The following is a 22,735-nucleotide window of genomic DNA, read 5'->3' as shown; positions in this document are numbered from 1 at the left end:
ACTTGCATTTCCCTATGTGGTGAGTTGAATTTTTATTTTGTAAAATGTTGAGAAATGTGTTTTTGTCAGATTAGCTTTAAGCTAACCGATAGACCGGTGGTTTATGGATTATTTCGTACATTAGCAGCTAATTAGCACAATGCTAGCTCTTTATTGCGCAGCATGCTTTGATGCTGATGTCTTATATAATGTAAGGCATTCAAAGGGTAAACCATGTGCTTTATATTTTATTAGTTAAACCTTTGGGGATGATATCCTCATATGCTTCACTTCAAAGGTTTAAATCTGAGATTTAAGTTTGATTATTTAAATAATATGCAATTTTGTTTTACTTTTAGTTTCACTGGCTTGACCGTGTAATTCACCAGGCAATAAATAACTAGTTTATGTTCTGTATCTGCAAAGTAGCTTTGCTAAAAGCACATTAATACAGACATATTTATTTATGTTTTTTTATTTTATTATTGTTTAACAAATACAATATCAAGGTAGAAGGAAAAGTGCAACATTAGTAGTGAGAATAAACAAACATGGGTTTAGGACTGTAAACCCATGTCTATTTGCCTTACTATTTAACAGTAAGGCCAATAATGGGAATTGTTTTTCCAACTTTTCTCCTTTTTTAGAACAAAAGAAAAGTAGATATACTGGCGGTTATTTATTTATTGCATACACATATCTCAAATATTTAAATGAGGAATAATAAAGTTTAAATTGGTTAAGAACAAATCAAAACTAGGGGAGAACCAATAGTATGTGATATTTATCAAACCGTGATACACGCTGCTGTTTTATTCATTTTGTCTGTTATTGGACCAAATAAAACCTTCAGTATTGGAGCGATTCTCAGTCATACGAGTTCCTCGCATTGACCCGACGCTCCTGACCTCTGCTGCCCGTCTCCTCCTCCTCTGCATTTATTCAGCTTTCACTCTTCAAGCTGTCATTACTGTGGGATGCTTGATGCCTCTGCCCTTTCATATCGGCGCAGAGGGAAGTGAAAGGAACCGTCTCAGCATTGTGGGGGCTGAAGCCCCGAGCTGCAGCGCTGCGCCCGTAAAGACCCGGTGTGCTCCCTCCATCTGCCGCCTGCTCAGCCTCCAGAGGCCGGGTCCGGCCAAGCTGCCGCCTGGCCCTGGGATTTCTCTGCTTCCTGGCCAGTCATGGAAGGAAAGAGGCAAAGCAGCAGGAAAGTTTCTTTGTTCAGTCTGCTGAGCTGATGAGCTCTGATTCATGTCTGTGTGCTCTTCAGCGCGCTGTATTCTCTGAAGACTCGTTAATTTTAGTTGGAGTCATTATGGAGATGAGTGTGACTATTGGAGGAAGAATTACCTGTTCTGGTGCTTCAGCTCTCTGATCAGCTGCCCATTGCAGACATGAGGGGACTTCTGGCACCCAGCCTTCGTTCCTCCACAACGTTTTCTGTTTCTCTTGGAGTTGCTCCATCATTAAGTGAATCCCAATAAGTCGTGCTTTAAGTGTCCATGTTGATGGAATGACCTGACAGAACAATACATTGTTTTAATTAATTCAACACAAAGTGACATGTTACTAATTATCATGGCTTAATGAAGAGTTTTTCCTTCCACTCAACTTTCCTTCATGCTTGGCTACAGCTCTCTCTAACCAGCCAGCTTCTGTCCAGAAGTAACTAGAAGTAAATGTTAAGATAGTTTTTATGCTTTGTGTCTTTAGCTCCTGATTAGCATAAAGCTGGTTCTGATTCTGTTCAGTGCAGCTGCATCGATTCTTCAGCTGAAGCGATTCCTCTGGTTCTCTTGTTTCTGATGTTAGTAAAGTTGTAAGAGCTGCCAGGATCAACAGCACCACCTGCTGGAGCCATAGAAATAACCAACTCATTTAATTACATGTTTGATAGAAAGATCTGCTTTAAAGCTGCAGAATTTAACTTTTGTCATTATTTTTTTACGTATTTGCTGAACCTAAGGAGAGAGATGATCTGAGAAAAACTCATTTCCTCTGCCTTCTCCCAATGCTACCTAGAAACAACCTATCAGAGCCAGGAGGAGGGGCTTAGCGCTGTCAATCATCCTCCCTTTACTCCTCTGCTTCACTGACAGACGTCTTTCAGACATTGTTTCCATCTGGATTTTCTGTCTGTCTTCTTCTGCTGCAGAATTATGACGCATGTCTCACATCAATGTCGGACAAAATGCGACATGATGGTTCAGACTGCAGGCATTTGAAAACTATCGGGTCTGATTTAGTTCCACATCTGGAAGTGGAACAGATCTGACGTTTTTGGGGTGAAAGGATCAGAATTGGGTCATTCAGCCTGCCTGCTGTGTGAAGGCGTGGAAGCCGTGGATCGTAGCAGAAACTTGGTTCTTCAGTCCTGCTGCCAGGTTGGACCAGCAGCAGGTTCTGTGGTGACATAATAACCCAGATGAGCGGCGCCGTCAGCCTGAAGCAGACTGAGGAATGTTTGACTGGCAGGGAGTGATTGAAATGTGTCTGAATAGGAAGTGCTGCTGGCTGATGGCCGTACCTGTCACTGATCCATCACATCCATCGATCGGCCCTTGGTGAAGGAGCAGTTGGACGCAGGAGTCGCCGGCTTTGTCGCAGCGCATGCACGGACACGGCGCTCTTTGTGTGCCATTCATCCGTCCACCTGCATCGATCCTGCACTAAAACGTACGGCTGTTTATTCACATTCAGGCCACAGCAGCAGCTGCTGAGAGACTTATCGATTCCTGTTTGGCTGCTGCCTGTGGGAGGGGCAGCGCCGGGGATTCTGGGTATTCTGGGCCGAACTGATCTACTGCTGCTGTGGGCGGACGAACCGAAACAAGGAGGAGAATATTCAGTTCCCTGCATAAGATTCCCACCTTTATTTAATCAAATATTTATCTCAGCTCTGGGCTAAACTATAAAATCTTTGTTTTGCAAAACTACTTTAATGGTTTTTGCAAACAAAATGGTTTAAGTTTGAAAAGTTTTCATGCAGAAAATGTTGTTTTTAGACGGAAAACCATGGATATCATTAAAACCATAATATGATGCAGAATGAAAAGGTTTTCTACCTAGAAGTTTGAGCTAATGAGCAGCGAGTCGCTGCAGGCCGAGCGGCTTCAGGACGATGGAGGAGCATTTTGTCCTTGTTATGGATATTTGTTTACTCGCTGTGTGCTCAGTGTCTCTGCTTCTAAACAGAAAACCTAATGAGACTCGGCGGATTTGATCTGAGATCAGAGGATGTGACCCGAGGAAAACATTTCTGGTCAACATCTGAGATAAACGGTCAGCAGCAGCAGAGACAGACGGATAAAAATCCTCAGATTAGAAGTCATACGGCTGCTGAACGGCTCTGATTCACATCCAATTAGAAATCTGATCAGTTTGATTTGGATCTTTGTCATGTTCATTTCAGTCACATCTCAAATGTTGTCATTGCTTATTAACCATAAAAGAAGTTAAAATTGGGGAAACAAATGTTTAAAAAACTTTGTTTAGCAGCAGGTGACCAGATGCTGATCAGCTGTTAACCCTTTAATGGCTGAATTTCTGCATGTAATCAAACTCTGGTCTCCAAACCTCAGTCTGGGTTCAGTTTGAATGTGAACGCCAAGCGGACCGGAGACCGCTCCAAAAGCAGGAAGTGGACTACAGGGTCCACTGTAGTCCACTACAACTCAACCTCAACGTCATTTAAAATAGATCCATTACATTTACCCCTTGCTGAATGTACCCAGTTATACCGCTATAGACTCAGATGTATGAAATAGCTAGATGTTCTCGTCCTGTTTTATGAGGTTTGTTTGGCTGATAGTGATGGGACTGGTTTGAAGAATATAAGGCTTTAAGAGATGAATTTTTTGTAATTTGTAAATGCTTAAAAAGATATTAATATATTGATGTAATAACATCAATATATTATGTAAATACAACCAAAGCTAACATGTTAGCCTAGCGCTAGCAGCAGAAATGGCTCCTGGTCTTTAGCCTAAAGAGAAATCCTCCAACCGCTAAAATCTGACGCCTCCATCTTGTTTCCATCTGGTGAAGAAGGAAGTTGCTCTCAGTGTCTTCAGAGGTTTTTGGTTGTTTCCTTCAGTGGTTCTTGGTGCAGCGCCCCCACAGGCCAGGAGGGGAACAGGTTGCAGCAGCTGGAAATGTAACAAACGTTGCAGCTTTGGTCTCCAGGCTCACTGAGTCCACTGGACTGTCAGGTGGGAAAACACCCCAAGACGCCTGCTGTGGTGGAGTTAGCCGCCCTCCAACTCTCCTCCTCTTCCTCACCTCCACCCTTCCTCCCCACTGTGTCTCCTGTGGGTCTTTTGTAAGGTTATTTCCGGCTTGGCGAAGCCCCTTGTTTCAGCACATTGACCTTTAAAAGTGAGTGATGGTGGTTCTTATTGTCTGTAAGGCAATAACTGTCTGGACACAGGTAATCTTCACTGTGTTCGTGTCAAATCGAGTTTCCCCATACAAAGCCCCCTCGCATGGCTCTGCAGCAAGTCGGCACACAAAGAAGGTCGTGCACTTGAAACGGACGAGAGCGCACTCGTACACAAGCAGAGTGCATTTCCACATGCTGAGAGCTCCACTCTGTAGCGATCAGAAGCACTCAGAGGCAGCGGGGAGCTGCAGGCTGTAAAGGTCAGGAATCTCAGCACCTGCATGGAAAGGTTAAAGGCAGAGCTGGAAATAACTCCACCAGTTCGCAGCAGAAGTTCAGCCGCAGCGTCAGCCATCTTTAACTTCCCTCATCCTTCAGGACCACAGAGTCCAGATCAGTCCGGTCCGGCTGGGTCCGAAGCAGAGCAGGAAATGTTTGGACTCGGTGAAGGGAGTGAATGAAACGCTTGGAGACGAGACGTTTACCTGCAGATTTAACCTCATGACATCACTTCCTGTTTCACTTCCTGTCCCCTGGACATGAAAACTTCTCCATCTCCTCTATTTGTTAAAAGAACCATTAAATATGTTCACTTTGAACTGTTTCTCCAGTGAAATGATGAATTGCATTTAATTAAGCGACTCTGGCAGGATCCAGAAAGGTCAACCTGAAAGGTCAAGAGGTTAAACCAGCTCTTATTGGATCTGGGCCCTCACGGTTTGACTAATCTGGATAAAAGTTTAACTTGTGGCCTCAGGCTTGTTTTGGAGATTCTGAGAGTTTCTGTGACTCAGATTAGAGATTAAATGACCTGGAATGAGCTTCATGTTGACGTTTCGTCCGACTCCCGTCCTGCATCCTTCTGTCTGCAGCTGTGCTGGACGTTTCTACTGGAGTGTGAATGATATTGTAAAAAAAAAAAATAGTCGGCTTTAGAACTGCGAACCTGTTGTAGCTCAAAGACACTGAGGAAAAACAACACAGACTAGTAAAAACTAGCACTGGGTGATGATGATTTGTCCTTTTGTGGTTGGAAAAACTTTCTAATATGCATCAGCAGCAGTTATCCCCAAAAACGACAGCATTGACTGTAGACGACAACTAAAAATGACTTTAATTGTGGAAGCCGAAAACCTTGTGAGTCACTTTAATGAGCTGCTGTAGGTCTGGGAGGCAGAGCTGGTGTTTACAGAGAGACGCTGCGATCAGACCCAGAAGTTACTGCTGATTAAAAAAATATCCCAGATCACTCAGCAAAGTGATCTGGGCCTTCTTCATAACTTTGGCTAAAAAGGCGAACAAAACGTAGCTTTGCTTCCATGGCAGTAGCGTTAACGTAGGTTTTCTTAGGTCATTTAATGAGGCAACATGTTGTCACTTTTTATAAAGATTTCATTTCTTGTTGAAGAAAAACCAGACCTGAACTTTGCAGATTTTTCTGTGGAAGTCCTAATTATTTGGGTAAATTTTACCCATTGGTTTTATGTTGTTTTTTCTCCATAGTTTTTCTAAATATTCCAAAGAAAATGCATCATGGGAAGCTGAATTAGCTCAGAGCGATGCTAGCTAACATTAGCTGGTTTAGCTAACATTAGCCGGTGTAGCTAACGCAGCCAATCCCTCCTCAGTTACCAGGCTCTGCTAATCTCAGACTATAGGCCTCATTCAGATCCTTTCTCTCTGAGTGGAGAGCAGCAGCAGCTCTCTGTAGCGCCCCCACTTGGAGGCAACGTAATGAAAACTGATTAAATGCTCCTGGGCATCATTTAAATTCATCATTTAAGGATGAATTAAAGCTGATAGTTCTGGGTGTCTAACAGGGCTGTAGTGATGCAATAATCTAATGATACGATACATGATATTCTGCTCACGATATGATATATATTGCAATATTCAGCAAACGATACAATTCAATACACTTTTGCGATTTTCTGAAAGATTTTAGAGGGACAGAGTGATTTTGGTGATATAGAGTTGGATTGAATTAATTTAACTGAAAACTGATTAAAAGCACCAACTACACTTTACCTGGCTCTGGTTGGACATGGACACAGACTTAAAGTCGACAGCTGGACAAAAAGAATCAAAGAAGTGGTGAGAAAACATGTTTCTTTTAATTGAAACAGTACAAACTAGCTTACATGCATTTGTAAAGTAAATAAAGTGCACCAAGTACCCTGCTCTGAATAGTTTGATACCTTTTTAACCTTGACACTTAACATCTGAAGGAATCTGATGACCTAATCACTCTCCTGGCGAAGCAGCAGTGAGTGAGCAAGGTGACAGTTGGATGCTACGATGCTTGCGGATGAATATCGATTTTTTTTTCTAGGAAAGATAATATTGATATATATCGCAAAATCGATATTATTACACAGCCCTAGTGTCCAACAGGAAACTTAAAGACTGAAGCTGCTAATGGCTGCTTTGTTTAAACTCTCCTCTGCTTGGTTGCTGGAGATGAAGCGATCTTTTCTGCTACCATGGAGGTGAAAATGATCATCTTTGACATCAGGAAAAGGCCCATTTGACAACCACTTCTCTTTTCTTCATTCTTCCTTTTCATGAGAACAGCAGAAAAGCCAAAGTGCAGATTTGCTTTGGTAGGAATCAAACCTCTTGTGCTGTCAGGTTTGGCATCTTGCAGAGAGATCATCCCCCTCCCTCTCCGTATCCATGTCTCCGTCTCCACCTGCGCTTGTATCTCTGTTAATCTGGCTGTTCAACTTATTTCACAGTTGGATTTCCGACACATCATCCTGACTGCGGAGGGCGAACGAACGTGGCACCCGTTAGAGAGAAATCTGTGGAATCTCCGCTCTGACAAAACAATCTCTCCTCTCTAACATCACCTTTCATTTAGCTGGAGGCATCACTCTCGCCGCGTGTGGAATCGCTGTGCCTGTTCAGATTAGTTCAGCTCACAAGGTGACTGCACAGTGTGAGGCTCACAAAGCCAACGGCTTTAATGGCTAACCGCTCACTGCTAATGGCTCGGATGCCTTCCACATCAAAATATTTATTTCCTTCACCAGCTTTGAATGTGGTGTTTAATCAGAGATGAGTTTGGCTAAAGGTCACGACCTCTGCAGTTTCTATACACATTTTTTAAAGAAATGACACAAAATTGGGAAATCAAACTTTCCTGAGAGGATTTTTGTAACCGTGTCATTTTTAAAGTTGCACAGTTTTAAATTACCAGTAAAGTCAAATTCATTCATTCATTGATTGATTCATTCATTCATTCATAAATGTCACAGCTTCAAACTAAATATTTCATTAGAAAACTGAGTATTTATTTTTCAAACTAACTGGTAAACATCTGCATTGCCATTAAAACATGTTGTGCAAATAAAGAGGAAATGAAGCAACAATTGGTGCTGCAGCAACAAGAGTTTTATATAAAGGTCTGCCAGGCCCAGCTTTTATTTTGGTAGTCCACTGTTTTGTTTATTGGCAAGTTAATTAGCATATTAGCTCAATATTGACATTGCTTGCAGGGTTCTAGTCTGATTTGTTGCACAGGTTTTAACTTGCTGTCATGAGTAAATATTGACTTTAAAAGGATTAATTAACAGTCTGATAACATAACTAAGGGTCTGGTTCCCTTCCAGAGGAGTGATGGAGGGAATCCGCCACTTGTTTCAACGTTTTGCGATTTATCGCAGATCTCTACTTGCGAAGTTTTTCTGCGTGAATTTGAAGGTTTGGATTACGTTGGATTGTGACGTATGGAGATTTATGACCCACGTTTCTGACGTTGGCGCGACTTCATATGGATGTTGATGCAAACTGGTTGTTGAATCAAACGTATAAAACACGTATTTATATAAAACTGTCCAATGTTATTGGAGCATCAATGTGAAAACTGCTCAGTGAGAAAGTAATGCAGATTTTAGACGTCTGATTTACACAAAGAACTGGACTGAGACCAGTCTGTTCCCCTCCCAGTGCGTTATACTGGGACCAGTCTGTTCCCCTCCCAGTGCGTTATACTGGGACCTGTACTGGGACCAGTCTGTTCCCCTCCCAGTGCGTTATACTGGGACCAGTCCCTCCCAGCTGTCTGATGCTGGGCTGCAGACGCTGCCTGGCGTCTCGTCTCTCCTCTGAGTGGTGAGTTTTGCCCCCCCCCTTCCTCCTGCCGCCATCTTGGCTCGTCAGCCTACAAAGTGAGGCCTTTTCACAATAAAGTTCAAAGCAGATTATTAAATTAGAGAAAGACAGAGAGAAAGAAAGTGACAGAGACATCAAATGTGGAGAAAAGGCTTTGTGAGGGGGAGGACTCAGCGGAGTGCAATTCATGCCAACTTCTAACTGGGATCTCTGAAGAAGAGGAAGAAACGGGCGCCGTTTCCTTCCCACCCTCCCCACCCGTGACTTTGTGATGTCTGCCATGATGAGAAAAGGGAAGACACAGCGATGGTTTTTAATCTTCTCTGACGGCTGGCCTCCGTCTCTGCCTCTGCGACCTCTGTGTGGCTTTGCAATAACTGAGCTTGTTTGAAACGAAGCCGCTTTGATTTAGTGAGAAAAATGATTGGGACATCCTCAAAGAGAGAGAGAGGGGGTGGGGGCGAGCAAGACGCTTCATAGTTAGAGAAATGTAGATGTTTTTCCCACATTAGGTCCACTTTAGTGTGTTTAATGAAGGACGGAGTCCATTTCTCATGTTTGATTAGAGGAATTTACTCTGCACACATTAAAGCATCAGGAAGCTGCAGCCGTTTCATGCAGACATAAAGAAGCAAAATGAAATGACGACATTTACATTTCACAAGATGATTTATACACTTTAGACAAGAATCAGGGATAGTGGAAATAACTGAAGAGCTGAATTAATTCATCCGTAAGAGGTCACTAAGCAAACATCTTTAAAAATAAAATAAAACCATATTATCATTTTACTAAGTCATGTTTTGGAAAAAATTTGTTGGTGATTTTTGCAAAAAAATAAAAACTTTTGGGAAAATTTCTTTGGGCCGTTATTTCAGGAAGGCCATTAACTTTATTAATATTTTGTAATATGTTGCAAACATCTGATAGAATCAGAGGATCATTATTAATGGAGCAGAAATGTCTTTAAAAACAGATTATAACTTTATCACTACCTGTTACATTTTAATGAAAACGTAGAAAAACCAAAGCTACTAAGGAAGCTGAAAACCTTTAACTGGTTGAATTTCTTCTACTGCTGATAAAATAACATAAAGTTTGAGTTTAAAGCTAATTTACAGGAACTGGGAAGTTTCATCTCACCACCAAAAACTAAGATTTTGATTGTTGTTGATTTTTTATCAGAACATTATTTTGTAAAATCTTACCAAGTATTGTTCATCTAGTGACAGAGGTGTCAAACTCCAGTCCTCAAGGGCCGCTGTCCTGCAACTTTTAGATGTGCCTCTGCTGCACCACACCTGAAAAGAATAATTAGGTCATTGGCAAGGCTCAGGAGAACCGATCTACACCGGGAGGAGGTAATTAAGCCATTTCATTCCACTGGTTTTTACCTGTGGCACATCTAAACACTGCAGGACAGCAGAGGACTGGAGTTTGACACCCCTGGTCTAGTTTTTAGTGCAAATATTTTAGTGCACTTTAAAAAGACACAACTTATATTTACATTTTTCCATGTTATAAATGAAAAAAATCAAATCAAACAATGACTTTTCATGAATTTTAAGAAATTATTGACTCTGATATCTTGATGAAAATGTTTATTAATTAGTTTAAGTATTTTTAATGTACTAACTCATTTGTGTCAGAAACTAGACTAGAATTACTTGATAAGATTTAGTTTTTGCAGTGCAGCAAACATGGTGTCTCCTGTTTTTGAACTCTTATTACTACTAATGTGTCAGAAATCAGTGGAGTGGTTATTATTAGACGCCTTTGTGGTTTATTATAAGATAATTGAATGAAAACAAATTTACGTTTCAGCTGTTGGCCAGAGATAAAAGCACAAAATGAAGTGCAGCAGTTTTTCCTGCTCGTTTAAAACGATTTAAGCTGCTTTGTTTGTTTGACTTCTTCTTGTTAATTGATGTTTATTTTGTTTTGTGGTGGAATTTGTTTGGAGAAAACCTTCATAATTGATAATCTAATCAAAATTAGCTATAAAATGTCGTTTCTCCAAACTGCCAGCTTTGTGGTAATTCTTTTGCATTATAATCAACTGAATATCAGATATGAATCTGCAGCGTTATGATCAGAGTCTGGAGGCGGCGCGCCTCATAAAAACGTCCCCGTTCTCCACCGCTGCTCCACCTGCAGCGACGGAGGGCCGCGCTTCGTTTGAAGGCAAAAATAGCCGCTGACATGTCAGATCTGTGGAAGTCAAAAGGTTTTAATGCTGCATAGCTCAGGGTGAAGCCAGGAAACACCTGCTTGTTGTTTTCTTATCCGCTCGCGTCTCCTGCAAAATACATTCTGGGTTTGGGTTCAAAGCGGCTCTGCAGCAGATGTTTGCTGCATGGTTTATGATAAAAGTCGTTTATTCAACAATCGCAGCGTGTTGTCATATTCTAAAAGTTATTTGCTTCTTTGCTGCAGCTTGAAAGACCAAACTGAGACGTGAAAGAAACTCAGAAAAGAAAACCTGGTGGCATAGTTGTAGTTTGGGCTGCAGTCTGTTGAACTCAGTAGTTCATATCCAGCATAAAATCCAGCTTTTTCTCAATAATATCAGCTGTTTTCTCATAATTTCACTATTTTCCACCAACACTCCAGTTGCTTCTGGACTCTAATTGAAAATATAAATGGGAACATGACAATACTTTTTCCTTCCCCTCAACTTTCCACTAATATGCGTAGATACAGCATTCTAAGAACAGATTAATAAGATAAAACAAAAACACATGAATCTTTAGGCTCTTTATTTACAGCAGCTTGTCGTGAAGTTACAGTTGGTTCTCGTTTCTTTGGTCAAAACTATAAAAAATATTTAAAAAATCATATTTTAAACAGGTTTTGAGCTTCAAAGGTGGATTTTTTAAAGCTGCTTGTTGAAATGAGATGAGTCTGTTTCCTAATGATGTGACTTCTGGGTAATTTTGTAGTTCAGGTCTGATATTTCTCCTTGTTGGTGGTTGTTGTTGTTTCCTCATTTATTTTTCTGTAGAATTTCAACAGAAAACATGAAGAACTATTAATAAAGTTACAGGAGAGTACCTCTGCTCGTTGCGAAACATTTAAGTGTTTCTTTAGACCAAATTAATTTTATCATTAGAAAAATAAACATGTGTAACGTAATGGACCCGGAAGGTGACAGAACTGAAATGAGTGGAAAACTTGTCTAAATGTTTGATATAATTGTGTTTGACTTTATGATCAAAGCTTCATTTGACGATTTAAATAAAATATTTCCTTCAGCTGGAAATTATTTGGCGACTTCAGCTGCTGTTCCTGAGAACTGAGAGCAAAGAGGATGAAATATTTAGTGCAAAATATCTGGGTTGCTGTTTAAAGTCCCTTTTTCTTTTGGGATGGTTTCAGATATAGTTTTTCTTTAGTGAGAAACACAAATAGCTCAGCAGTCGGTGTTATTCAGCAGAATGGGGGCAGCGTTGGTAGAAAGAGAAGCTGCTGTTGAATTTTTAAAGGCTTATTTTTCTTTTGGTCCCTGGATGAAATGTTGCTGTGGAACTGAGTGGATCTGGAAGCTGATGCTTTGGATTATTGGGAAGATTAAGACCGGAGCAGGATGAGGACGCTTTAACCCGACTGTCAGGGAGACGATGGCGCCCCAGAACGCCTCCGCCCTGAGACCGCCTCCACCCCCAGACCGCCTCCACCCCCAGAACGCCTCCGCCCCGAGACCGCCTCCGCCCCAGAACGCCTCCGCCCTTCCTGCCCTGCTTCACCTGACGGACTCCATCGCGTTTCAGCCACTAGTTAGTTAATTTACAGGCTTTTTTAAAAGACGACAAATAAACGTAAAGCTAAACAGAATTAAAAGACGAGATGCAGACCCAAAGACGTGTTCAGTACGTAGCTCAGCTTTCCATACTTTTACTTTTTGCAGTGCATTTTGCTCGATATTTTCCTAATCAGTAATTCTGGCCAAGTTTGTAGACAAACTGGTAAAATAAATAAACTTTCATCACAATGTGTTTAGTAAATTATTTTTGTACCTTTTTACTTAGTAAGAATAGTTTTAAATTCCCTCAACAGCTATTCCTCATTAATCCTTCTGAGTTCAGATTAAAATATTTTAATTTTTCTCCCAGTTTTTCTTATTTCCAACCACTTCAATATACAACATGGAAGAAGATTTTTTAAGCCTTGTACTTTGTAGAGCTCTACTGAGCTTTACTAAATTATAAAATATGCAGCATATTAAATATTTAGTTGGTTGGATGACAATCTGAAGCATTTATGATTCTTATGGCCTTTTCCTGAAGATTTTACACGGCTTTTGGTTGATTTAAGACTTTTCCCAGATCTCCAAAGTAATTTATGTATAAAAACATTAACAGTATATTATTTAATATTGCTATTTTTAATATTTTAACTTTTAGATTGTAAATATGAGATTTTCCATTTGTAATCAAGAATCAAAACCAAAAAAATAAAGATCTAGTTTCATACTTTCTATTTCCGTATTATCATAACCTTAACCATTTCTTAAATTGTGTTTTTTTTTGTTGCATTTATTTTCCTTCAATTGTGCTTACAAGCTGCACCAGATAAACCTATGGTGGCCTAGAAGGGTCAACAAAATGATTAGCCTGTAAGGGTGTGCTAAATCAGGAGCTAAGCTAAATCAGGAGCTAAGCTAAATCTGGAGCTATGCTAAATCTGGAGCTATGCTAAATCTGGAGCTATGCTAAATCTGGAGCTATGCTAAATCAGGAGCTATGCTAAATCTGGAGCTATGCTAAATCAGGAGCTAAGCTAAATCAGGAGCTATGCTAAATCTGGAGCTATGCTAAATCAGGAGCTAAGCTAAGTTGTACTGAGTTGGCTCCATAGTTGGGCTAAATCAGAAGCTATGTTTAATTGTAGAAACGTTAAAACAAACTTACTGACTTTTGTTGCGTTGTGGCCTTTACATTTTGTTGACCATAATTTCCAGAGCAACATAAATTAAATGTTAGTAACTTGGCTACATTTATCATTTATATAAAATAACAACCACGTAGGACCCAGCACAGACCCTGTGGGACGCCACAGTTCACCTTCAACTAACCAGAATCCATATTATTTATTTGTACCCTTTGATGTCTTTGATCCAGATAAGTTTATCCTAGAATGTGCTCCAGTTTTCAGCAGTAACCCATGTCATAGATCTATAGCGCCAGCTGCTGTTTCATCAGTAGCATTCCCTCCAGTATCTTCTCTAGTGGCTGTTTAAAGTTTAAAGAAGCTCTCAACACGTCCCGCCTCTCAACGCCGGAGCAGCCGCCTCAATCCACTCTTCCTCTGCCTCCTTCCAGTGACGCCCCCACCCCGCTCCTCCACCTTTAATATCTTATGGAATTAAAGCTGTGACAGGTTATCATAATCCAATTTCAGAGACAATCGCGCTGAGCACCTCGCAGCTCACCGAGAAGCCCGGATCTGAATTGAATATGCACTCGGTGGATTAAATTACGCCGGAGGGCGGGGGAAATAATTACGGCCTACACTGGGAAATATCTGAGTGTTTAGGTGAGAGCGGTACAGTACGGCGTACAGTGATAAGTTCTGGGTCTCCATCCTGCAGCGGGGGTTGTTATTGTGTTATTGTACACTCTGTCTCATAGAGCAATATCTGGAAATAATGTCACCGCCTAATGAAGTAAGACTCCGTTTATTATGTATCACTTCCTGCCAGAGCCGCCAGGCGCCGACTCCGCGCCTCCAGGTGTTGTTAAAAATGCCGCTTTAGATGAACACATTTAATGGCGTTTCTCTGCAGCAGTGAGGCCTTTCCTCTGGGATCGGGTCGCTCTCAGGTTCTGGACGCGTTTCCTTTCTTCCCGCTCTAAATGCTTTGATGTATTTGGGAACGAGCGAAGCCACCTGAACATGAAGCAAATAAAGCAACAGCTAAAATAAGAGCAACAGTTGCCATGTCAACTCATCTTTGACTTGTGGAAAGAACAGAAACGGCGTCATCAGAAGGTTTCAGATAAACGTGAAGTTTAAAGTTAATTTGCTGTGCTGCACTAAATAGTACAGTTTTAATTCTGCAACGGTTTGCTTAGTGGGAAATTTACCATTCAGCTTCAGGAAGCGGTTCGTTTCGGACATCATGGTGGTTTTCTAAACCTGATGGAAAGGTCAGGGTCTCACACCTGAACAGGTGTCACAATCTGAAACCGTTTCCACCGAGAAACCAGAAGAATACCTTCATTAGGACTTCACTCAGTATTCTTCATTTTAATCGCCCAACATGAATCAAGTCCTCCCCATGAAGGATAAAAAGCTATAAAAGATGTTGAGAAAGAAAAACATGACAGATTTATCATAAGTGGTTAAAGTAAAGTAGCTGTTCCCCACATTCATCACACAGTGCCTGACTTCAGTCATTCCCACAAACACATGTAAGCAGAGGCTGATTTCCCAGCTGGTAGTGGCAATACAAAGTAAAAAAAAAAAATGTATCGACTTAATTATAAAACTAATCAATTAAATGGATAAAATGATGCAACAGTTTCAACTTAAATACAATAATTGTGACTCAACATGTTCGTCTTGGAGTAGCTTTACAAATATTGCTGCTGGAACAAAACGATCTGGTTCTATTGGGTCCAAAACTCCCAACATTTCCAGCTGCTGTGGTTCTGAGCCAAACCAACCTGTTCCCCTCCTGGCCTGTGGGGGCGCTGCACCAAGAACCACTTAGGGAAACGACACAAAAACCTCTGAAGACACTGAGAGCAACTTCCTTCTTCACCAGATGGAAACAAGATGGAGGATTTTAGCGGTTGGAGGATTTCTCTTTAGTCTTTGGCTGAAGACCAGGAGCTATTTCTGCTGCTAGCGCTAGGCTAACACATTAGCTGTGGTTGTATTTACCCAGAATGCCCTGCGCCGTAGTCCACTTCCTGCTTTTGGAGCGGTCTCCGGTCCACTTGGCGTTCAGATATGGATTCAAACTGAACCAGAATCAGTTGAAGGACCAGAGTTTGATTAGCGTTCACACCAAACCAACCGAACCGGACTTTCTTGTCAGTCGGACTGGAGTTGGTTTAAAGCAGTTCAGTGGTATTAAAGCGGACTGAACTGGGCCGGTGTTAATGCTCTCAGAGCGTCGTCTCATGAAAACACAGCAGAGCTCTGCTGTGTTTTCAGCATCTGAAGCCAATTACAGTTCAGCTAATACTGATCAATACCGAAGTGTTGTCCCCTGCTTTGATTGGACGCCTGAACCTTCCCAAACGAGCAGGTCTCATTTCTTCCTCCATACAGAACTGCTGTCATTTTATTGATGTTTGTCAATCTGGGCCATCTAATTATTTCCGCGCTCGGCGCCTCCTGCTCTTGTCTCGGCTGCAGCAGGCGCCTCTTTGATTGCCGGGCCACGCTCTGCGCGCCGGAGATAATACCTCCGAGCCGAACCAAATTGTTGCTCCGTCTTTATTCCATGCTAACACGTTTTAGGAGACGGAGCTTTGAACACCGCTACAAAGGGACAAAGCTGCGAGTTTAAATGATGGAACATGAATAAAGATTTGTGTGGTCGCTGCTTTCATCTGGGCTCTGGTGAAGATCTCTGACCAGTACAGGCAAGAAATGACCGTCATAAATACGCTTTTGATTTTCTAACCAGGCAAAACAAAGTAACTAGGAGAACATTAGCTGCATTGATCCTGTCTGATCAATGGAGGAACGCCGGCTGTGACCTTTCCCGCGTTTCAAGGCATAAAGTTCCTGGTGGAGAGCCTCAGTGGGCTCCAGCTGGAGGCTTTAACACAAATTACCAGCCGCCATTAAAGCCCGCGTCGATCCACCCATCGTTACCAAACGGCTGATAAAATGCTGGGAAGTGGTCGTCTTGTGCCGCGGCACGCACCGAGCGCCGCTCGCCCTATTAGAGCCTGATTTACAGCATCAGCCGGGTCCGTTGGACCGGCGCCGCTCCAACATGCTGTGACACGGCGACTAATTGAGTCCAGATATATCTGGCTCTGAAAGGGCGACAACACGCCTACCTGCACAACAACGCAGAGAGAAAACAGGAGGAGGACAGCAGCTCGTTACCGCTGATGGAGTCAAAGCAGAGGCAGAGTTTCACTGCATCACAGCTGAAGGAGGATGAAATATTAAAGAAACGAAACGTGATTCTGATTCTGTCACAAACATTTAAATTAAACATCTGGAGAGTTTAGGCCTGAGGCTCTGATGGAGGAACATCAACCCATCGTCAGATTATCATCCCGGTGTTTTATAAAGCTTTTGAGCCTTGGGAAGAGAAACGGCCCACAGCATCACACATCCTTATCTCACCTTATCACAGGTCTAGTTAAAGTCCTAGTAGAGTTGAACAAAGTCAATGTGTTTACATTTGTGATGGTAGAAAAGGCTTTTTTCTTCCCAGCTACCATACATGCTGTAGCATCTAACGTTTGCTATGGCAACCAGTTTTAAATATTTCTTTAATTACAATTAAATTCTCAGCAGCCATTTTGCAAATTTTGATGATCAACACTCATCTGCTGTTTTTGATAAAGTTAAGCAAACATAAAAAATGTTGTTTTTTTACCTACACTGCAAAAATACAAAATCTTACCAAGATTTATTTTAGTTTGAGTGTCTTTGTAGACTTGAAATGAAACGGAACTAACAATAATTCTTTAATATGAATAAATATCTTGTTATAAGTGAAACTATTTGTATTAAGATGAAGGAATTAGTTGAATTAAGCTCCGATATTTTGCTGAAAAGTAACTTTTGTTTTGATTTTTGCTGTCTGTAATTTGTGACATTAAAAAAGTTGAACTTAATTCAGGACTTTCAGGAAAACAGTTCAGGTAATAATAATTTATAAGGGATAAAAACTGATGGAAGCTATAATAAATGAACCAAACTTTGATATAAAACTTTATTGAAGACATAAAACAAACTTCTTTTCATGACATTTCATAGCAGCAATATATTTTCCAATAATAACATATTCAATAAAGAGGATGCGTGCGGTTGTTACACATGCGCCCACGCGCAGACCTCACGCCTGTTGCTAGGCTCTGAGCTGCTGACAGGCTCCAGATCAATGGCATTAAATTAGCTTCATTTCTGCTGGATAATAAAGAGACTGTCACCTCCTGCTGCCTGATGAAGCTCTAATCTCACTGAAATTACTGTATTCTCCTGCTGGAGACGGGGAGGGAACCTGGACAGCTCCGCTCCACATTTCCCCTGACCAAGCTTCACGTTTTGAATTATTTATGCTCAATATGTTCAGATCAGGTTTGTAGCTGTTGAAGTGAAACGGTCTCACTTTTCCTTCAGGAGGGTTTAGCTTTTCTTGGTCCAAAATAAGAAAACGGTGGAGGGAAGAGCAAAGATGGTGAAAATATTTAATCAGATTAAAATCTAATGATTGTTGGGCCTTTTTACTATTTTCAGACATCTTTACTCTGTTGTTGCTCTGCACAGACAGAAAAATAATTTGGTATTTGCAAGAATACAGCATGGATATTCTCTGATCTAAGAAGTGGCTTAATGATTGAATGATTGAGGTTTGAGGTTAGTCACATATTTATGACGAACAGAAACAGTCGGGACTCTGAGGTTGTAACTTCAGCAGATATTTTCCAGGTTGGTTCTGGAAGATCCGGGTTCTGATCGGGATGTTTTCCCGATCAGAACCCGGATTTCCTGGCCGGATCTGGGCTCACCAGGAACGTTTTGGATGCAGAACAAACGTCTGAGACGGCGAGGAAGAAACTCCAACATGGCGGCGTTGGGTCCGGACCCGGAGACGTTCTGATCCAGGAACACGGCCCAGTTCTGTCAGCAAGATTTCTGACATTTTGTCTCGAATGTCTGACTTTATAATCTTTGTAAACTTCTGAGTTTTCATTACAAATCTCTGACTTTCTATAGGCAGAAAATATCTTAGTTTTAATATTGTAAATTTTGTAAATTTGCTTTTAATCATCGGAATTTAAAATTTTTATTTGTGGGATTTTATGACTTTTCAATATAATAGAAAATCCTAGTTTTGCTTGTAAATTTGTGAAATAATCTCAGAATCAAATTTTTATTTTTGGCAGAAATATACTCCTCTGTAGCCACTTCATTTTTATTTTGCTTCTAGCGTAACCAAGGTAACCAGCTACCTTGAAAAAGTAATCTGACTACTGAAGAATCCTTCAGGAAGCAACTTGACACTTTACTGATTTCTTGAAGTTTATTAGTGACTGAAAAGGGGGAAGTGGTGAAAATGCATTTTAACTGATCTGTTCTGAACAGAACAAACACGACTCTACATTATAAGTTTCTTTCTCCTGTGAAGTTGTTTCTGAGCAACGAAGGCGAGTCGGAGTCTGGAGAAAACCCAGGAAATGTTCCAGCTGAAGCTTTCCTTCCCTCCATCTCAGCCGGATTACCGCAAACAAACTCTGTTAGGATAATGGCGCTTAATGTTTGAACAGATTGATGCTCAGGATTAAAAAAATCAGACTCTTGCATCACGTTGCCTCTTGGGGCCTGCAGCTCCCATCAGCTATGTATGAAGTGAAAGGTCTGTTTTCCAGAACCTTCTGGAGCGCCGTCTGACATGTGGAGCGTGTTGTGATTCTGACGGAGCAGGAACATCTGGGCATGTCCAGGCCAGTGACTGATAGCAGAGCTGTGTGTGTGTTTAGATGCATTCATGCGTCTTTATCTGGATGTGTGTTGGTGTGCGGCGGCCCGCGGCGCCGGCCCGTGGTGCCGGGACCACGCTGCTCCCCGAGCCCCCGGAGATGGGGGCTCGTCCGGTCCTCTAACCCGACCGCAGCGCCTCGTCTGCTGGCAGCGACAGCAGCTCTCCAGGTTATCCGCAGGTTGAGTCGCTTCACATTTCTGTCACCACGTCAAAAAAAACCACACACAAGTGTATAAAAGCAGATTTTGCTGCTTCACATCATATCCAGGAGCATTCATTATTAACAAAGGAACAAACCCATCTGCTGCCGTTCTCCGGCAGAGAGGAGGATTAGGCAACAGTTGGGCGAAGCGATGATGCTGCACAACGCTGAGATTAAAGTACTGCCGCTGCTGGCTCCAGCAACACGTTCAGGAAATGATTTCTCAGACAATTTAACAGTTTAAAAACTGAACTTTATGTTTATCTGAGGAAGATATGATTGGAGAAAGTTTGAAATGTGGAATGTTGCAGTGCAGGTGTTTGAAATGCGCTTCAGGAAGAGAGGTTACCCATCTGCAGCGTCATGGAAAGATTTCTTCTGTAATTTCATTTACTTAGACTTTTATTGAAGGTTGTAGTGGGAAAACCCACCTGAGCGATAATTGAACTAAGGGGTGTTTCCTGTTGCTTTATGGCCTAGTCAAAGTCCAGACCTCAGTGCAATTCAGAATCAGTGGTGCAAACTGCCTTCCGGTTCCAGTCAAGCTGGAGATGTTCCTGAAATGATTGGCAGTGCCAACTACATGAAAGCCTCCAGAAATAATTGGCTTAAAAGCTCAAATAGCACATGAACTTTGACCCCAGATCCCAGAGGAGTTCAAAAGGCTACAGGGATGCAGAGCAGAGAGGAAGGAAGTTCAAACCGACTCTTCCATCTTAGCAACCACCACATCCCAAAGGAGGTTAAACTGAGACTCTGACATGAGGAACATTTTCAGGCCTGAACTCTTCAGAGCGTCTCAGTTTGGAGGATCAGGCGTCACAGTAAATCCAGGAAGAGCTTCAGCACCGATCTGCTGCTCAGCGATTCCTCCACCCAGCAGCCAACCTGCCACTCAGAGTAGATGCTGAGGCCAGCTGTCGACACACACACACACACACACACACACACACACACACACACACACACGCTCACGTCAGGCAGATAGAGGCGGGGTTTGAGGCTGGCCTTCATCCTGGACTTCAGCCTTGGTGAAGTGGAGGAATCAAGGAGGCTCTGAAATTCCCACGATGCTTTTGTGGAGCAGGTTTCCAGCTAATCGGACAGCAGGAAGTCAGAGATGAGGGACGGACCGTGTGTGTGTGTGTGTGTGTGTGTGTGTGTGTGCGTGTGTTTTGAACGAGTTGGCATCAGGGCTGCCAGTCTGCTGCCAGACTCCTTCCATATGTCCGTTTCAGTCGGTCTGGTCTCACTAGATTCCAGCGCTAACGAGCTAAAAGGCGTTAGCGGCTCTTTAGCTGGCTGTTAGCGAGGAGCAGACGCCACGGCTCGTCAGACGAGTCGCTGTGTCCGTAAGAAATGACGGGAAATCATGATTCCGACTCGGACTAGCAGGTCGAGTCGGATGGTGTTCGGTGTCCGTGACCCGGTTTGTTCTGATCCACACACTGTTGGCATGTCTGCACTGAGAGGAGACGAGACGAGAGGACAGACGGCGTGTTTCAAAAAATACTTAAACGAAGCTCAGAACTAGAACAACGTGAAAATCTAAAGAGAAACTCATGTAGATTATATTAAATATAACATTTTTTTAATGGCAGTTTATGACTGAGAGGTTTTGGGTTGGAACATAAGAACCGCCTGGGTTTCTATAAACGGTGTTCTGGGGCCCCTGCGGACCCTAAAATGCTACCAAACGGGTCCCTACAGAACCGGATCTGGATTTTAATTCAGTTTTTATCTGTTCTGGCAGAGAGGAGCTGAACCTGAAGCTTCATTTCCAGAAGCGTTGATTCATGAACAGGTTTAAAAACTTCTTCCTGCTCCGGAGTCAGAACCGTCAGAACCGCAGAGATGAGTCTGAGCGCAGATGGGGGAACCAGCAGCCCCCTCACCCCCTGCTGGGCATTGGCAGGGCTGCGGGTCTCTGTGTTGCGTATCCGTGGTAACGGTGACATCACCGTGGGGACCGGCTGGGCGGGTCCAACACTTCCAACGCAGATACAGGAGGTGATAATTGTCTTGGCAACCGCTGCAGATTGTTGCCTTTCTGTTGGATTTTCCTCCAATAAAAGGCAAAATAATCTACAAAAATAAAAAATATAGTCCAGGAATTATCTGTAAAGAAGAAAAAATGAATATCTAACATCTTTACTGAAGCATAAACAAAACTGGACTCTGAGAAAACCTTTTGTAGTGAAATATCTGATGTGAAAGAAACATTGTTGTTTGTTTGATTCTGCTTTAAGTGCAGAATAATCTAGTTTAGGTTATAATATTTTAGGTGTTGTAGTTCTGGAGCTGGACTTTTTCTAATGTGTCCAGATGCAAATAAAAGATTCACTGATTGCAAACAGAGTCCAGAATAATCCAGACCAGGGTGGAAGAGTAATTTAGTTTTTAAACTAAAACTGATAAAAGATGCAGAAGGAAGTGGAAATTAGGTGGAATCGCCCTTTAGTCATATTCCCAATCTACTTTAATCACAAAATTATCACTTTAATCTCAGAATTTTAACTTTGATCTTCGGCGATCAGAAGTCAGAATTATTTTCTTTCTCCCTAATCCTGATCTGTATGAACGGGATTTATTCAGATCGGCGTTTTGGGTTTACCCAGATCAGAGCCCTCTCTGCTCTGACCCAGTTAGGCCCGTCTCTGATCCAAAAACAGGGCATATGGACCGCCCCGGGCGTCCGGGCAGCACCACTCTTCTCTGCTCCGTCCAAGCGGTCTCCCGTCCCTCCGGGCCGTCCAGGTGTGCTGCCATATGGTGCTCAGGGGTCAGCTGAGGTCACGAAGCTTCGCCTGCGTTTCAGACGCTTTGCCTCTCCTGCTCCGTCGTCTCGGCGCATGGAGGGCGTTGGCTAACAGCCCGGTTGGATGAAAGTCGTATTCTGCTCATTGGATCAGGAAAATAACTTGTTTTCAGCCTCAGCTCAGACCTCATTAAACTTTTCTTTTGTCCTTTTAAAGCAAACGGAAAATAAAACTTCCCAAATGAGCTGCATAGGTCAGAGTAAAGAGCTGCAGTTTGGTTCTGCTCTGCAGCGGCGCGGACTGATGAAACGCGAGCTGATTGGACGCCCTTTAGAGGTAAAGGCCAGCAGCGTCCAGCGCAGGAACGCAAACATGTTTCAGAGCAAACATCTGCAAGAAAAACTAAAACACAAAGTTCAGACGCAGGCTTAGCATCCAGGTCCGTCAACCATCTGGATATATGGTTATACGGAAATAAATGGGTGAAATTAAGCAAGCAACTGGTTGTCATGGTAACGTGACACGGCGCATACATGGCGTGGCTTCAAAACCAGATTATGGTGCTTCTGATTTTAGTTAAAGCAACATTTGCTGCAGCCCTGATGGGGATA

General features: G+C 42.3%; 1 long non-coding RNA gene across 1 annotated transcript; it reads right to left on the bottom strand.

Moving 5' to 3' along the window:
* Positions 1–1,876: 1,876 nt before the first annotated feature.
* On the bottom strand, positions 1,877–16,099 carry LOC106950952 (uncharacterized). Its single transcript, XR_001425716.1, has 3 exons — positions 16,090–16,099; positions 13,780–13,784; positions 1,877–2,069 (listed from the first exon to the last, which is right to left on the bottom strand). It is a non-coding gene; the product is annotated as an uncharacterized LOC106950952 (long non-coding RNA).
* Between the last annotated feature and the right edge of the window lie 6,636 nt (positions 16,100–22,735).

Source organism: Poecilia latipinna, unplaced genomic scaffold (assembly GCF_001443285.1).
Source record: "Poecilia latipinna isolate Pla-1442-1.1 unplaced genomic scaffold, P_latipinna-1.0 Scaffold431, whole genome shotgun sequence".
Classification (NCBI taxonomy): Eukaryota; Metazoa; Chordata; class Actinopteri; order Cyprinodontiformes; family Poeciliidae; genus Poecilia; species Poecilia latipinna.
The sequence above is the reverse complement of the archived record's forward strand: the minus strand, read 5'-3'. Positions and strand labels throughout refer to the sequence as shown.